General features: G+C 44.2%; 1 long non-coding RNA gene and 9 other non-coding genes across 11 annotated transcripts in view; all 10 read left to right on the plus strand.

Annotated features, from left to right (window-relative positions):
• The first annotated feature begins 4,042 nt into the window (after positions 1-4,042).
• Positions 4,043-14,638, plus strand: part of LOC138246314 (uncharacterized) — a 38,735-nt gene continuing 28,139 nt past the window's right edge. Inside the window, exons 1-9 of one of the 2 annotated variants that reach the window (XR_011194262.1) lie at positions 4,043-4,145; positions 6,479-6,541; positions 6,971-7,042; positions 8,819-8,877; positions 9,044-9,095; positions 9,762-9,813; positions 10,396-10,447; positions 11,077-11,139; positions 11,417-11,479. This is a non-coding gene — a long non-coding RNA (uncharacterized lncRNA). Of the gene's footprint in view, positions 4,310-6,478; positions 6,542-6,970; positions 7,043-8,818; positions 8,878-9,043; positions 9,096-9,761; positions 9,814-10,395; positions 10,448-11,076; positions 11,140-11,416; positions 11,480-14,638 lie in introns of both variants that reach the window. The other variant, XR_011194261.1, reaches the window with a different exon arrangement.
• On the plus strand, positions 5,939-6,028 carry LOC138247549 (small nucleolar RNA SNORD88). Its single transcript, XR_011194570.1, has one exon. It is a non-coding gene; the product is annotated as a small nucleolar RNA SNORD88 (small nucleolar RNA).
• On the plus strand, positions 6,756-6,843 carry LOC138247550 (small nucleolar RNA SNORD88). The gene has a single exon (XR_011194571.1). It is a non-coding gene; the product is annotated as a small nucleolar RNA SNORD88 (small nucleolar RNA).
• Positions 7,150-7,236, plus strand: LOC138247514 (small nucleolar RNA SNORD35). The gene has a single exon (XR_011194546.1). It is a non-coding gene; the product is annotated as a small nucleolar RNA SNORD35 (small nucleolar RNA).
• LOC138247507 (small nucleolar RNA SNORD34) lies at positions 8,913-8,982 on the plus strand. Its single transcript, XR_011194539.1, has one exon. It is a non-coding gene; the product is annotated as a small nucleolar RNA SNORD34 (small nucleolar RNA).
• Positions 9,145-9,216, plus strand: LOC138247532 (small nucleolar RNA SNORD50). The gene has a single exon (XR_011194561.1). It is a non-coding gene; the product is annotated as a small nucleolar RNA SNORD50 (small nucleolar RNA).
• On the plus strand, positions 9,863-9,929 carry LOC138247534 (small nucleolar RNA SNORD50). Its single transcript, XR_011194563.1, has one exon. It is a non-coding gene; the product is annotated as a small nucleolar RNA SNORD50 (small nucleolar RNA).
• On the plus strand, positions 10,495-10,563 carry LOC138247529 (small nucleolar RNA SNORD50). The gene has a single exon (XR_011194558.1). It is a non-coding gene; the product is annotated as a small nucleolar RNA SNORD50 (small nucleolar RNA).
• Positions 11,233-11,320, plus strand: LOC138247512 (small nucleolar RNA SNORD35). Its single transcript, XR_011194544.1, has one exon. It is a non-coding gene; the product is annotated as a small nucleolar RNA SNORD35 (small nucleolar RNA).
• LOC138247505 (small nucleolar RNA Z195/SNORD33/SNORD32 family) lies at positions 11,704-11,783 on the plus strand. The gene has a single exon (XR_011194537.1). It is a non-coding gene; the product is annotated as a small nucleolar RNA Z195/SNORD33/SNORD32 family (small nucleolar RNA).

The raw sequence follows: 14,638 nt of genomic DNA on the forward strand, positions 1-14,638 counted from the left end.
TGCGGTCTTGCAAAAAGACCGCCAAGGTCGTAATGACCCCCATAGTTTTTTTCTTATTACAAAATGAACCTTCATGCACATTGAAAACAAAAGTTTTTTCCTTTTGTTTGCCACAATGCATGAACTTATTGACTTTATTGTCATCTTCGCTTGAACTGTCATTTGTATCTTCTACATACTTTACATTACTGCCTCTCTTTTTTTTTTTACACACTCTCGCAAAATGTCCTAAGGCCCCACAAGCTGCACACTTCTGCTTTAACGCAGGACAATATTTGAAGGAAGCAAAATGCGAACTAATGTCACAGCGGTAGCACCTTTGACCATCACTCATAAAGGTCTGTTGACCTTTCACATTTTCCTTTTTAACTTTACTCGTTTCCTTATGTTTAATTTTATTAATGGTATCCTCCCCAAACTCTTTAGATTCTGTTTTGATGGCTTTCGCACTACGACTGCTCTACTCAGCTTTTCTAACAATTGCTAAAATATCATTTAACTCTGCATCTCCATTTATCCATAACCTTTCCTGAATTACATGAGTAATACAACGAAAGGGTGAGATATGTTTCCATGCCTTCCCTGGGGAAACAGAGTGTCATGTTTAGGTTGCCATAATCATCTTCCACCTGGTCAGGTCAGGGGTTCAGGTGAGGCTCTATGAGCTAGCCAGGGGTTCGGAGGGTAGTTTCTGACAGTGTGGATGGACTTATTCCCGCACAATCTGAAGTTCTGTCATCCTAATACACAGTCCTATGATTTTAGTAGGAACCGTATAACAGTCTGAGCATTTTAAAATGGTATATTCTGCATAGGAGTCAATGTCACACCAAGAGAGAAGCATAACATTTCAAGTACGAATTATGGTCTTATTGAACCAACCTCAGCAATAAAGCAGTAAAGAAGGAAGAGTATTATTTTTTTTGCAATTTTATATAGGCAAACTCGAACCAAAGGTATTAGAGCAATTTACCTGGGCACCAGTTACATTACACAACACACTCATTTTTAGGGTTGAGCTAAGAGAGCATGTACTAGCACATGTGTGTCGCTTTCAAGACACTATTGTTTACAAGGGCTTGGAGCCCACCCCTTGCTTACCATTTGTTGGATCCATTGCCACTCTTCTTTCAGCCTCCTTAATATGTTAGGGCTGGTCAAACGTCACATCTGACCCTTTCGGTGGAGCAAGGACCAGGCACAAGTATATTTAAGGTAATCAGTGCCCGCCTGGTATTCCTGATGTGATTGAAGTACTATTTCTTGCCTCTCTGACTCCCCCTGCCTTTTTGTCATTGTTACTGGTAGGTACATTGTGTTTATTACATCAGACTAATGGCAAAAATGTATTGACTGACTGAAAAAAAATGTCATTTAGTCATCCAACAGAAAGAAACTACATATTGTGACTTTATTTTCTGAACTGTTAAACTCTTAAATTCTATGAAGTGTTATAACATTTGGACATTCTGTTTTTGTAACTGATGTAAGAAGTTGCATTTACCACATGTGACATGAGAAAATGCCTTTTAGTCAATGCACCTACCGTGAAGAGGCCCATGGTCATCCATATTGTCCGTGCATGTTATTAAATGACTTGGACTTTGTCCTTATTTAAATTGATTCCAAATTCCGGTTTTGTTTTACAAGTCTTTTGTTGTCACTCCTTATTTTAACAATTTAAATTCAAATGTTTCTAAAGAGATTCACAAAGTACATATTATATTACATATAATATATCAACTCTCCCACCGACCCCGAGTCCCTCATGTGATTTCAGTGTGGTGCTATTGCCATTTTCTGTCAGATGTGAACACATGCGTATACAGTTTGAAGTGATATATGTGTTATACCCTAGCCGAGCACTTTAGTATATATGTTGTGTTTACAATTCAGCTGCCTGTTCCTACCTGTCAATCTGTTGGTGTGCCACTGCAGCTCATTTAGATGATTTTGTTTAAAACTTCCTCTCTCCAGGTTTGAGAACATAGGGGTCCTAATGCTAAGGGGCAGGTATACAGCCCTGAAGTCTTCTGGCTCTGAGTTTCAGTGGGAGGGGAACGAGGGGGATTGACCAGTTGGTCATTGTAGCAAAGTTTATTGTAACAATTGTATGCATTTCTATCTGTAGAGGCACCTACATTTTGAACGTACTACTGCCTTGTTTTTATGTGGTTTCTTTGCCAATCTGATGGCCGCCATTCCTTGTAAAAATACAAACTGATATAAATAGTCGCATTGGGGGATGGGGAGCCAGAAAGCCTGGATGAGTTTGAAAGTGAAGGGATGGCTAAAGCCTGCTTCATTATTAAATCGCTGTAACATCTGTGGTAAATTGAATATATTTTGTACCCTAGAGGTTGTTATGCGCTACTACATCTACTAGTACTTGTGTCTAGGCACTAATGGCCTGAGGTGCTAATCCCACTGAAGGGTAGGCCATTGGATTACTTGACATGAACTTGTATCTGGTTGCTGAAATATACACTGTTGCTTAATTCAGAAAGAGTATGTGTGCTGTTTTTTTTTCCCCAAAGAGGAATTTCCAGAATTCCTCAAGACAGTATCCCTTTGCACCTAATGGGCAGCACCCAACCAGGGTCTTTAAAGGGATCATCAGTGCAATTACTGTATAAGATCCATCCTGGACCAAGTAGTGTAAGCTCACGTATGCATTATGACACTAGAGTGCCCCAGCCTAATGATGCGTAGGTGCACATGCAGCACCATGCATACACACATATCATACATGCCAACCCTCCTGATTCAGGTGGGAGACTACCCATTTCAAGGCTAGTTTCTCACCTCCTGATTCCTGCAAGCAAAAACCTGATTCCTCAATGGGCTTCAGCCGACAGGTACTGGTTTTGTGTGACTTTGCAGGCCAGTGCACAACATGTTTGTCGAGCTCCCTCTGCTTTCCATAGAACTTTCTCCGTGCTCCTGACAGGTAAGGAAAAACAATTATTTGTATTATTGATATCCAATCCTGCAGAAGCACACTTGCAAGTCCCATCAATGCCAACAGACCCAATTCAGGCCTCAATAGACATCAATGGGAAAATACATTCTCCTGATTGTTTTTTTTTTTTTAAGTTTCCCACTGTCATCTTCTAAAATGTTTGCATGTAGACATATATATATCATGACGATGTCCCACTGTAGCATCATAGTGTATAAGTGTACACATGCGCATATACATCATTGTGTTTTTTTGGGGTGGGGGTTGCCGATGCTGATCAGCATTTGCCTTTTTGTTTTAGGGTCGAGCCTGCAAGAGCGTTAGCCAGCACGTGTCTTGCTTGCGAGACTCTGTTAACTAAAAGGGGCTTGGAGACCACCCATTGTTTACAATTTGTTTGCTTGCCTGGCACTCTTCTTTACAGCCTCATAATTGGTCACTGCAGGCCTAACATCCTTTCTGTTCCAGTCTGTGGAGCAGGGACCAAGCACTGATTGATTCAACTTCCACCACTCCTGATGTGACAGTGGTACTTATTTTTAACTTCTAGGGCCCTGCAAACAGAAGATGTGTGACTGGCAGACACGTGCCCAGCAGAACAAACAAAATTGGAAAGATTTATTTTCGATAGTTAACTCTTTTCTTTTAATTTGCCAAGTCTTCTTTCCTCATTTTGCACTAGTGTTTTGTTTTTGCTCGTTTATTTTTCTGAACAGCATCAATAAAGCCAATAGGTCTGCATTATCAAATCCAAAAGGAGAGTCCTACTGGCTTTGCCAATGCTTGCTTTTTTTGTAGGCACGAAAATGAAGATTAAGTTCTTTTGCCCAAAATGCATGATGTTGAGCTGACGCCGACACTCAAACAGCGGGAGGTGAGCAACAGGAAGTCACACATACTACCATAGAACTAGAAACGCAAAAGAGAATGTTCATAAGCTAGTATCGCGCCTCTAAAAAGTAGGGTGGGCATTCTGTCCCAAAGAGGACACCGTAGTTTACAGAAAACCCCACCTCTGCTTAATAACACATGGCGTCACGAGAGGGCGTGTTCGGGCCACGGATTTCTTTAAAAGGAATCTGCAGACGCACTCGAGTCTCTTTCGTGTTTAGTATCCGGAGGGAAATGCAGCTGCAGATAATAGCGTGTCGGGACCGTTGTCCGTTCACGCGCTTGTGGCAAGGTGAGCTGAAGGTGATCCAGGGTCTCGATCCCCAGTTTAAGACGATTCGGTGCCTTCAGTTTTCTCCTTTTCTCTGCTCGGGTCGAACTTGTGGTCTGCAGGTGTGGTGCCCCCATCTCGATATCTTTGAGTCCGCTTCTAGTAGCTAATCGGCGGGCTGTTTGGTAAGTCTTGTGCAGTGGGTTGATCTCTAGCGTTCACCCATCGTTGTCGCTATTAATGACTTCCACTTCCCTAAAGTGACCTGCTGTCTTGACTTATTCACCTCCGCCAGGAGCGTATGTCCGCACCCACTATTTTTTTTTGTTAAAAACTTGTATGTGAGAAGGAATATTAAAGGGTACAATCGGTAGGACATATGCAAGGGGCGGGGGTTTAATTCCTCCACCATTTTAGCTCGCACTCTTCCTGCCTCTAGTCTTATCTACCGTTAAGACAGGCGCGCCGCAGGCTTTTAGCGGGCTAGTTTAGTCCCTCGTTTGTCCAATCGTGTAGCGAGCGTGTTCCGTCACGGGCGCAGAACATAGACATAGACGTAGTTTACAGCGCTTTCCTCCTGGCTTCATCAGCGGTGATAAAACCAAATCAGAGCAACACGTGGCCGTAGGAGGTGGGCGCCATCTTTAGCATCTTGAAACCGCGCTAAAGGGTAGGGGCTAGTCAACGACACTTAAGCGTACCTAATAGCTTAGCAGGACGCTGCACGTGTGCATGCTGACGTGTTGTGTACGAATGTTTGAGTTTATTTCATAAGCCTACAAGATTCCTTAGATGGGGCGGGAATTAGCTAGTGGACTCGTTGAAAATGTATCCTTGAGGGACACGTTTTTTTTTAACTCTCTCCTTAATTTGGCGACTTGCTGGGAGGAGGGGGCACCTTTAGTATTGAGAATAGCTGCGAAAGCTGCTAGTTGTGGCTACATACAATTATACTTGGTGTTAAAGTAGTTTTACTGTGTAATCACCAACATTTGATAGTCTTATTGTACACCCTTTGTAATGAGTGTGCTGCAGTGTTACTAACTTTAACCGTAATCTTCGGCTAATCATACCATGTGCATACTTTAAAACGGGTTTTCCTTAATAATTTCTAGCGTTCAGAGGTGTCTATCACTTTAATGGTGTGTTCACGTGGGTAGTGACCCCAGAGTTGCATTGTGTAGAGGTGGGTGAGCCACTGAACTTGTCCAGAAGCCTGTCTCTGACTCAGTTCGTGTCTTGTTGGAAACTCGAGCCCATAATACGCCGAGTTTTCATGTGGCATCTGCCTGCCTCGCTACCCAGGATGTGACGTTACGGCTAGAGCTGCCGAACAGGTTTGAGACTGCGCGGGCTCAACATCCTTTGTTTCGGGCAAATCACTTAAATCTCTACATATAGACAATGAATGTTATTTTGTGCAACCAATGCTTTCATATGAATCGTTCCACTAACGTTCAAATCAAGTTAGCGCTATATAAACTACAGAAAAAACGTAAGGAAAGACAAATTAATACCATCTAGTGACTGGATTGAACATTAACAGTGCATAAAGGTTTAAAAGTGATAGTTCTGTAGGAAGGTTAAAAAAAAACTACAAAGCCTAAATCCTGGGTAAATATCAAGCGGTCTTGATGGATTGGTTCCCAGCTCATTACCCCGCTACGGTGATTAGGCCTTTGCCGAATACACCACAATCCAGCCTTTGGTGTTGTATGTGAATTGTCTTTGTAGACTTGAACGCGGTGTAGGTGGAATTTTGTTTGCACCACCGAAAGCTCTGGTATGGTTCAGCTTTTACTGCTGAAAACAGCCAGTCCCCATGATGTTAGCACTGGGCTCTAAAACATGCCGTGTTGATAAAGTGCCTCTCTGTCTTGACATGCAGAGATACTGAGGGACTGCGCGTAGTCTGTATGTATGGCTGGCACCATGTGCTCATGCTGCAGAGAATTTATTGGGCTGACGGAGGGCAGGCCCATGGAGAAAGCAAAATGTGGCATTAGGCCTGCCAACTGCCAGACCTCCCCACCTTGCAAGCTGTTGCATAGATCGCTGCTGCGTGCACCGTCGATCAAGGCAGCTTGGAAGCTGCTGCTCCAACTGAATACTCTTCCCCGCGGCACCACATTCCTTATGGTAGTCTTGGTCTGCACCAGCTGTGCCTTTCGAGGTGCGGACCAAGGCAGCGCACCCATTATTTAATCTGAGCCAGGGTACGAAATACGAACACTATTTCGTGCTGCTACACTTTTTTGCACGTTGGCCATAAGCGTTCTGACACTGTTGTATACTGTGGTATGGGATACTGAGTGTCTGAATCCCGTGGTTCCTAACATTTCTCTTGCTTTTAGGTTTGGGAGCCACGCTGCAGCGCGCTAAATATCGTACAAGCCCACGGTGAAGACCTTTCTCTGGTACGCAACTTACTATTTCCTTTTTGTGTGGTAACTAAGTACAAAAACTGTCAATGATCTACTTGTTTGCTGTAGAGTGCGTGCTGGTCATGGTGGTTATTGTCCATAGGTTAATGCGTCAGGCTGTGAACGCGTGCTTGTGTTTACGTGATAAATCTCCTATTTCTGCTTGGAAAGTGCACTCCTGTTCCATGAGTGCAGACTGGCCAGTGGTCTGTCCCGATGATGTCAGCACTGGGCTCTAAATTCTATGTTGATACAAGTGCATCTCTGCGACTTGACACGCAGAGACTGAGGGACTCTATTATACTTTACAGAAAAGTGGTGTGTGCCTACTTGTGCTGGCTTTAGTCATAGCTGCTTGGACCAGACTTATGCGCTTTGTGTGCTTTCGCTTTATTTTTTAACGTGCATGTTTTATCCTCCCAGGTTCACTAGGAGCAGCGTCTATCACTGGAACAAGATGGATATAAAGACGTTGTCTGGAGAGAGCAGCTGGAGGTATAATTCTATATTTCTGTAACTTGCTCCATAGCCGCCACCTAGTGCAACATATTAGTGCTTGCTCTGCTCGGAAGTTGAATGCTTATCTGGTCAGGGCGTCGTCAGGCAAATGATGTTCATTCTCACGATGGTCTTCCGAGCTCTCCACGGGTTATGACGAGAAAGCCGCATGGCTTGACTGATGCCTGTAAGTCTAGTAACTGGGTGTTTTATTTTGCTTGAACGTTCCAGAATCTTGACGTAAGATCTAATCATTTTCAAGGGCTTAAAAAGCACAATTTGGGCCTGGTAGCTTTCGGTACCAATGCCTGTTTATAGGCGGCTCTTTACAAGTTGTGGATAATGCGTCCACTGAAATGTTCGTCCTAAATAAGGGTACGGTCTTCAGTGACCTACTGTTGAGTAGGTTACGACATGATGGGGCACTTGATAGAAAACCCAGTTATTTCGGGTGCTACTCTGCAGCAGCGCTATTCTGTGGAGCTTGCCCGTCGTGTCAATTTAGGAGGCTTTTTCTTTCGGTCAGCTCATGAACATGGAAAATGGAAGGCCTGGTGTAACATCTACCCGCTTTCCTTTTATAAAGCGTCAGTCTTCTACACTTTAGTATACGTGTGGCCGGTTACTTGCCATCTCCACTTTAGATTGCAGGGCTGTAAGCAACTGCATTAGCCAACAAACACTGTCATATTGATAAGTTGACTACTTGGTAGTCCTCGTGCCTGGCTCCTGCACTGGTCTACGAGTGGCACATTGTCACTTTCGAGTCTTGCGACCATGAGGTGCCTGGACATGCACTCTACATGAACTTTGGTGCGCCTTGCCTCTCCCATTAGCATCGGTGGGGGAGTTGGCATTGTTTTTTAGTATTTCGTTTACTTTCATGCTACCCTCCTTCAGACGAGGAGTGGGGCGGGGGATAGATCAATGTGGATGAGCATTGTGTTGCACTCTGTATTGCAGATGGTGAAATCATTCTTTGTAATAGTTTACAAAGCCAGATGCACACTACCTCCTGACTTAGTTATTTTACTCTTGGCTAAGAGTTGGCTTTATCGTAAAGCTTTTTTATCGGCCCGCTTTTGTTTTCCGACTGCACCAAAGCAGCCTAGCCAACGTTTGTGCCACACTTCCTACTGGAAAGCAGTAGACAAGCGTCTATTGTGATAAAGGATCTTGCTCGTTGAACGATAACCTGTTAGTCTGATTAGATCAAATCTAGAATATAAGTAATTGGTCTTACCCCGCTGACGGACGTGGCACATGTGCACCAGCTATCTACATTATGGCTTTTAGGACTTTGCAGACATTCGGCATGCATGGCAACACCTGAACAAATTTAGGAAAGCGGCCTAACCTTTAACTGTTTGCTTGTAACTACATATTCATTGAGTTAACTTGAAAAACGCACGAATTAGTTACCTTTCACCCTATCTTGACAGTATTCGGTATTGGATTTTTAGCAGCTTTACTAGATTACTTGATCAAAGCTAGTGTCGCTTTACCGTGACCTTGGGTGTAAAGGAAGGCCAGTGGTTTGCATGAAGTCTGTGGCTAGCAAGACTGAGCATTGTTTCCTGGAAGACCTTTCTTCATCTCAGTTTTTGCAATGTGCTTCCAGAGTTTGTACTGTGAAGTCTCCTCGAATAGGTGTAACCGAACTACAACTACCTTGACTTCGTGCTCTTCCCTGCTTCAATTTGCATACCACTCTATACAAAGTTTGTTCCTTGTATACATTTACCGTGCCACTCATTCAAAATCTCTTTATAGGAAAACTGAGCTGCTGCTGACCCGACCGAGTCACGATATCTTCGCCGTTGTCCTCTAAGGTACGTCACCATCTAGTCTGGAGCTATTTACCTAACCATGTCAATGATGCTGCTTTTACCTACATTGTTTGATTCTCATGAAAGTGCTGAATAACTGAGACATTACTGTGCAAGTGACCAGCTGACTGTGGAAGCAGCTTAGGCTAATGCGTTTTTGTTCTTGCAGCTGTGCAGGTCCGCGATGGTCCGGAGGTGCCCAGATATGCGGGTCACACCAGGTACGAACTACTTCCTCATTTATTTTGATCTAGTTCTTTACAGCAAGCAGACCAGTGATGAGTCTATCCCGAACCAGAGACTAGTAGTGATGACAACCTCTATGGATCTGACTGCTGAGGTCTGCCCCTTGCTCAGGAGGAGGCTGGGGAGTAGGCAAAGTCTTTACACCCACAACTTGTACTCAGCCACCGCTCCAGCTATTGAATGCTTTCTTGGAGGTCGTCCCTTTAGTGGAGCGTCGTTGGAAGACAATGGTTTGACGCCTTGTGACGGGCTCTATAACCCAATTCCCCAAACCACCTGGAGCATCACGTCACATCACCTGTAGTCCTAAATTATGTAAACTATGATATAAAACCTACCTTCGATCGTAGATGTAGACCCTACTCGAGACACTGGGCTACAGTACCCAAAATATAATCTTACTTAGTTGATAACATCTAGCCATGCTCTGTAGTAACTTGGGGTGGGGAGGTTACTCGCTTAACTTATGTAATTCCAGTTTTATCTACGTTATGCAGAATTTCCAAAATCTGGTATTTGGAGTGACAATCCTCTTTGTGCATACATTCGATTGGCCCGTGTCTGATTCCCTAATAAAAGCGTTGCATAACTGATCTTCCTGTGCAAATGTCCAGCTGATAATGCTTTTTTCTTACTTTCAGTACTTCAAGCCCACGGTGGCTCGGAGGTGCCCTGATCTGCCGCTCACACCAGGTACGAACTATTTCCTCATTGCTTTTGAGTGATTTCCGTACTGCAAGCAGACCAGTGATGAGTATCCCGAACCAGAGACTAGTGACGACAACCTTTATGGATCTGACTGCTGAGGTCTGTCCCTTGCTCAGGAGTAGGCTGGGGTGTAGGCAAAGTCTTGACACCCACAACTCCTTGTACTCGCTCACTTTAATCAGCTGAGTGCATCACGTTCTAAACCTGCAGTAGTACATTATGTAATACTGAAACTTGTGATCGACCGTAGATTAAAACCCTACACGAGGTTACAGTACCCAAAATATATATTATCTTACTCAATTACGGGTATTTGAGAAGTCATGACCATAGAAAACCTCCATATTGTGGTCTGAGGTATTAACCCGGGGGAACGGGAGTTGCTCTTGTAACTTCTGTGTAATTTCAGTTCCATCTACTACCTTTATTATGCAAAAATTGCATTTATTGCTGTTATAGTGAGATGCCTCCTTGTGCATGCATTTGATTTGCCCATGTCTGAACCAATGAGATGTGACTGACTTTCTTGTGGAAGTCCAGCTTATCATGCTGTCTGTGTTCCTACAGCTGTGCAGGTCCATGATGTCTCCGAGGGGTCCTGATCTGCAGCTCACACCAGGTACGAATTATTTCCTCATTGCTTTTCATCTGTCCCTACTGCAAGCAGACCAGTGATGAGTCTATCCCGAACCAGATACTAATGATGACAACCTCTATGGATCTGACTGCTGAGGTCTGCCCTCTAAGAATGTTGCTGCGGTCTAAGGAAGCTTTGACGCCCGCACATCCTACTCTGCCATAGCTTGCGCTATTGATTGCTCATTAGCCGTGCCATTCTGTAGAATAACTGGGTAGCCAATGCCCGGGTTTACTTACAAGAGCGAAACTGGGGAATGCTGCCAAGAAGCTTCTTGTGTTTTTAGTGTCTGATGTGCCTCAGCTTGGGTAAATGAAAAACCTCGGTGTAGCCACTAAACTGCCCGATGTGATGCTGGCATTTATTTGGGGGGCGGGGGGAGGAACTATAGGGAAGGGTTTAGGCGCCAAAAACCATAGTTAAAATGGTTCTCTGCAACTGAAGTAATTGCTGCTGTGGGAACGCTCACGACGAAAGGTCATTTCACACCAATGGATCTCAATTGAGTGTTTCCATTGAAGCTGTGGTGTTGGTCTTTGTAGCCGAAGCATATCAAATGTACGTCGGTCATTCTCTGTTGTGGAAGACTAAATATTCTTGATGATTTTCAGGTCTAGGTGTTTACCGAAGAAGGAAGCCGTCCTGGACCATATGGGACTTAGCTGCTCTTAAAGGTAAGACTTCATAAGCCGTACTTTCCCTTGCAATGCCATTGGAGAACATTATTAACCCTTAACCCTGTGTGGCAGTGGGATGAATTACAATTAGGCAGGTGATGTTTTATCTCACGATGGTCTTCCTAGTTCCTAAAGGAGCTCTGACGATAGTGCCATATGGCTTTGCTGATGCCTGTTCATCCAGTACTCCTGCTGTGCATGTTACAGTGGTCTGCTGTAAATGTTTTTAGTGTGATCCGTTGGTTACTCGTAACCCTGTTTCCCTTCCTTGCAGCTTATTCTGGACGCTGCTAACGCCCTGCCCCATGGTGCCTTAACTTTTTGGAGGCTGTCTGTGGTAAGCACCCACTCCTTACTACTATATGTTGTGCTGGGAACGTCTAGGAGCCTGGAACCTGGTCTACACTGGTGTTCCAGCATCTGGAGCCTCGATGTCACTGAGGTCCCAGAGTTTGATGGGGGGGGGGTGGGGGTGGATTCTATGGCGGTTGGAGGAGCTGACGAATAAAGCTTAGGTTTTATAAGGTATCCCCTCTGCTTCTCAACATACTACTCCATTTGAAGGTCAGTGATGTGGCAAACGTGTAATTCGAGTCTCGCGACCATGAGATGCGTGTACATGCACTACCATCTGAGACCTGCACTCCTGTGAAGCAGTGCTGCTTAAGTCTGGTCACGCGGCGCAGCGTAATGGTCTGCAGTGTAATTTAAAGGTTTGGAATTTGGATCGCTTCTTGCAGAGTTGGTAACCGGGGTCGACTTGCTGAGTAATTAAATTGGGGGAGGGAGGTGGCCTGATATTGTGGTGAAGGGTGTAAAAGCAGTTGTTACTATTATTGAGGTAGTCGGTGTCTAAGAATACCAAACAAAAGGGTGCTGAAAAATCAAAGGCAGGACAGGAGCAGCAATCGAACTAAAGAGAACCAAGGGTCCCAAAATGGAATTAATCAAAAGATATAATACCACACGTCAAACAGTGATACATACCAGAACAATAACATTGTTTTTATTTAATATTCAAAATTGTCATTCCATTAAACAGTAGGACCTAAAAAGCCTACTCCTTACAAATTACTCACATCAGACTCACTAATAAAACTATAAAACACTAGCTGGACAATTCTACTCAAATGGCCCCCCCCCCCCCCCACATAAAGAAACTTGATAAATACATTCTTTTTTACACAATCTTGTCTCACTCCTGAACATCGGGAACTCTTGATGATAGAACATATCTTTGAAGGGGGCACGGGGCACACTATCACTATGTTCCAATAGCCTGTTCGACTCAATTCGAGCAAAATTCCCCGTCAGATTAGATGCCTCTCCGTACAAGAAATATTCACAGCATAATTTTGGTGTGACTGAACAAGACTACCAGGTTTGAAGGCAGACTGGTGCAGCTCTAAACATTAGTGAGATTAGTCCGGGGGCCAACTTAAGTAGAATTATCCAGCTAATGCTCGTTTAGTTTTATTAGTGAGTGATTAGTACGAGTCATTTGTGGGAGTATGATCGCTATTTGATAAAATATGTATGGTAACACAATTTTCAATAAGAACAAATTGAAATCACTCTGGTATTAATAGTACTAATGCTTGATATTTGGATGCATATCTTGGAGGGATTCCATTTTGGGAACAATGTCTAGAGCCAGGCTCCCTAGAGGTAGCGGATGAGCAGCCAAGTTTCTGCTAAGAGCGGCAATGCTTATGCAATACCACTAGTCACAGCACTTACACATGAAAGAACCACACTTTTAAACAAAGGCACTTTATGGTAATACAAATACTAAAATACTGTCTAGGCAATACCCCCAACTAGAGGTACATAAACACTATATGTACAGTAGCAGTCAGAGGAATTTGCATAGAATGCAATAGAAAACTATAGACAACACTGAAGGCCTTGGGGGAACCAAACCATATACTAAGTGGCCACCAAAATGCTGGCCCCACCACCCAAGGAAGTGGATTTCGTAAAGGGAGCTGGAGGAACTAGTAAACCCACAAAATACCAGGGTTCCCCAAGCGACCAGGAGAGGAAAAAAGTAACTGGTTCTTCCCAAACCCACAAAGGATTTCAGAGCAGGATATTAAAAGTGCAAGAAACCAAAGGTGAATTCTGAATAAAGACTAAGTACAGTTCACGTTGGAGTGTCCAGTTGTGGCAGGAGCCACTATTCACCCATCTCTGGATGCAGGACCAGGTTGATGGTGAATGAAGTCAGCAGAGTGCCTGAAGTGATGCAGTTTACTATCTCCCAAGTTGAAAGTTTCAAGTTGCCGGTTGTTGCCTACAGATGCAGGGAGCGGACTCCTTCACTCCAAGGGAGATTCCTTCTTGCTTCTCATGCAGGCTGAAAGCTCAGGATGCACAGCTGGGGAAATGTTGCAGTTGCTGGAAGGAACCGTGGAAACGATGCAAGCAGTCATCACTATGGATGTAGATTGTTGGTTCCTGGAGGATCAAGTTGGTGTTCCAGTGGGCAGAAAGTGAAAAACAATGCAGCGGAGTCCTGCTAGAATCTTGCATGTTTAATCTGACACACCCTAAATAGCCCAGGAAGGGGGACTGGTCTCTTAGCGAGGGGGCTGGGCTGTAGGATGGCGGCAGAATGAGCCGCCCAGGAAAACCCTGCAAACTAGTAGGAGCACAGCTGGGGGTCCTAAGGCCACAGGAGTGCATGGAATCATACTACCAATATTGGAACCAAACATGCCCAGGTTCGGAGTCCTGGGTCCAGTACATGGCTAAAAATTGCTTCCCTGCACTTAATAAAGTCGAGGAAAGTGGAGCTGGAGTTCATAGGGGCACCTCTGTTCATGCAGGGGTGCTCTCGCATCCTGGGCTAGAACACCTACCAAAGGGGTGAATTATAGTGACCTGAAGTGCAACGGTGCATGCACCTTTTTCATGCAGGCTGCAATGGCATGCATTCAGACCCATTTTACTTGGGCTCCCAAGGGTGGTATAAAAATATGCTGCAGACCATGGGGAACCCCTGGTGCCCCATACCCTGGGTACCATAATGTGGACTTTATATGGGGACACCAGTATGCCAAATGTGGGTTGTGTGATGTCCTAAAACAACCATTTTGAGGGAGAGTAGTTACTGGTTTTCTGGTTAGCAGGATCTCAGTCAAAACACTGATGGCAGGCAAAGTAGTGGTAACTATGCTAAGAGGGCACTTTCCTGGACACCGGAGTTGGACAATCCTGTAGTATTCTGTCCCATGCTTGTTTGTCAAATTGACTGCTGTAGGAAGTTGGCTCTGTATGTGCTATTTCAAAGTAAGGAATAGCATGCACAGAGTCCAAGGGTTCCCCTTAGAGGTAAAATAGTGGTAAAAAGAGATAATACTAATGCTCTATTTTGTGGTAGTGTGGTCGAGCAGTAGGCTTATCCAAGGAGTAGTGTTAAGCATTTGTTGTACATACACATAGACAATAAATGAGGTACACACACTCAGAGACAAATCCAGCCAATAGGTTT

This window comes from Pleurodeles waltl, chromosome 7, assembly GCF_031143425.1.
Source record: "Pleurodeles waltl isolate 20211129_DDA chromosome 7, aPleWal1.hap1.20221129, whole genome shotgun sequence".
In the NCBI taxonomy this organism is placed as follows: Eukaryota; Metazoa; Chordata; class Amphibia; order Caudata; family Salamandridae; genus Pleurodeles; species Pleurodeles waltl.